Source organism: Schistocerca americana, chromosome 5, assembly GCF_021461395.2.
Source record: "Schistocerca americana isolate TAMUIC-IGC-003095 chromosome 5, iqSchAmer2.1, whole genome shotgun sequence".
NCBI lineage: Eukaryota > Metazoa > Arthropoda > Insecta > Orthoptera > Acrididae > Schistocerca > Schistocerca americana.
In genome coordinates this window covers 127,179,733-127,182,326 of record NC_060123.1, presented here as the reverse complement: position 1 = coordinate 127,182,326, position 2,594 = coordinate 127,179,733, and positions in this window count along the sequence as shown.

The following is a 2,594-nucleotide window of genomic DNA, read 5'->3' as shown; positions in this document are numbered from 1 at the left end:
ACTTGTATTCTATACTTATGACCCCAGTATGTAAAGGCCCACCACAGCCCTGGATTCTGTATATGTTGCACTATAGCAACACTCCCATTACGTAAGATTCCCCTTCAGTTGTGATACATAGTTTTGTGAGTTAGTGATTCTGGAATCCCATCATGCACCATGATTGTGCCCAGAGCCAGACTGGTATGTTTAGAAGAAAGTGAAGCACCCGTATTACCTAAGATACTCAATAGAGAAGAGTTCAATACTTCCCTGAAGTTGGGAAGACGTGCACTACCCTCTCGCTCCGGAGCGGTATGTGAAATATGTTTTATGATAAGATAAAAGTAATTAAGTTTCACCCAAGTAAGTGAAGAATAGTAGTTCGCACCCCATGTGCGTTTTGCATATTTAAGAGTTCACTCAGATGAACACAAGTTTGGTTATTGTTCACCCTACTTCTTATGAAGTAATTTAATGATGAAGTGAAGATGTTACGACCGAATACGAAAATCAGCACTGCTACCGCTTGCATACAGTGCTCTGCCATGTGAGTGAGAGACAACCACTTGTTTATACAAACAATCACACCCATGACGTAACATGACTGAAGCACCTGCTGAAATAAGCACTAGATTGTTGATGATTAGCACCAATGACATGACGTCATCACCCAAGTGCAGTAATGCGTTGTCTCGTTGAAAATATAGTCAGCAAAAGACTTCCACATAAATGAATGAACATTTTCACTGTACAATGTTGCAGTAGTTCACGCCCTCCTTCTTTTTCATAGCTCACCCTGTTATTTAATGGATTTTGGGAATTTTGTAGTGGTTAACCCCCACGAGTCGTAATCGCCCCTATGGAGACAGAGAACAGTTCCTCCCTTGCCCATGTACTGCACTGGGTTACTACCATTACTTTGAATTGCTCTTCTATTTGTTCCAACCTCAACCATTACTTTGTACCTCCCTCCTCCAGGGCCAAGTGCATTGCACGATGCAGATAGTGCCCAGCTGATTGGGTTATTCTTTCAGTTTTTGCTTTCATAAATTGATCGCCTACCTTTCATCTATACCTCATTGACACATCACAATGAGGCTCGCCTTCATCTGAACCCTGATCGGTAGCCAATGCAACTCAGACATATTGCCTCCCCGCAGAGGGCGGCGGAAGGAAAAAACCCTACGACTAGTGGATATATCACTGCTGAAACAATTTTATTCTGAAACCCGTTACCTGAACTTGTTCTTGATTATACCCAATTCCTATTCTTTAATGTGAGCACCCTTCCAGTTTGCTACGAGTGGGCTGCTCGGCATAAATGGCCAATATGTCGGGCTACCCTGGCGTTGCGATCGCGGACGGCTGTCTGCAAATATACCCAGAAAAAACCCTGCGTTAACTGCAACATAATTTTCTCATTGGCCAAATCCGTTTTCCTTCTAAGCCACAACATCCATTACTAAAGCTTCTGATTCAGCAAATCACTTATGAAACTACTAAATACTGCGAACTCTGCCTATACATTGATTGCAGGCATTGATTAATGCCACCCCACATTTTTGCCTTCATGCTGATCAGGATGATGAGTAAGTGTCTTTTCAGCAAGAGCATACCTCCCCTCCCCCCTCCTTCCTCCACTACCCCGTTGCTTCTAACTTATACCCCTGCAATTCTTTGGAATCATCAGTTTAGACTGCCCAGTGACACAGTGCCCACAAGTCTGTTAACCATCGACTTTTCACCCGCCACTACAACCTTAGGTAATTACTTACTACTTTTTCATCCACTGTAATACTTCCCTTTCGTAACATAACATGGAGCTAACAAGAATTGTTCAATGCTATAGGCAACAGTACTTTATACACCGTACCCCAACCAGTAACAGCCAATATCGTATGTTACGAGTACTTTCGGGTAACCCAGTCCTACCATGCGCTACTCAACGGTAGCAGTTTACTATTTAATAGCGCTCACTGTGATATCACTACCCCCACCGAGGAGGTGTTTGCACAGTTATCTTATGCCCAAAATGTGCAACTCCCTCTTCTCCTGAGGTACTACTGTCATCTGACAATTGGCCATCTCTCCCCAACCACTCACATTCCCAACTGGTCCAATCATTTACTGACCTGGTAAACAAAGAGTCAGGGCAGATTATGCTAGACTATGCCACCGCACATATCAAGGATTGGCACCACCACCACCAGTATCACAGTTGTTTAGTTATTCCTAGTTCTGTATGTACCCCCTTTAATAATTATCCTAATTGGTTTATCCCTATGGTTAGCTTTTAGAAAAGGACTTTCTGCGCATATTCGGTTGCCCCTTCCTTCTGTCCCTGAACAGCAACCTCCTGGGGAATATCACACTTGTCTTGTAATGGGAGCAGGAATGTTCCTTGTTGCCCTTTACTGTAGAAAAATTGCCATGGTCTGATTGCCATGTGGATAGAGAAGAAATAGTAAATGATTAAAATACAATCCCCCACTTATACACTCCGGCGGAAGTTGCAGTGCGCCACAGCGCGACGCTGCCCGCTGCGGCCATCGACCTTCGCCGCTGCCAGCGCTAACAGCTGATCACTGCACCTTGTGCTGCCATTCGCAGTG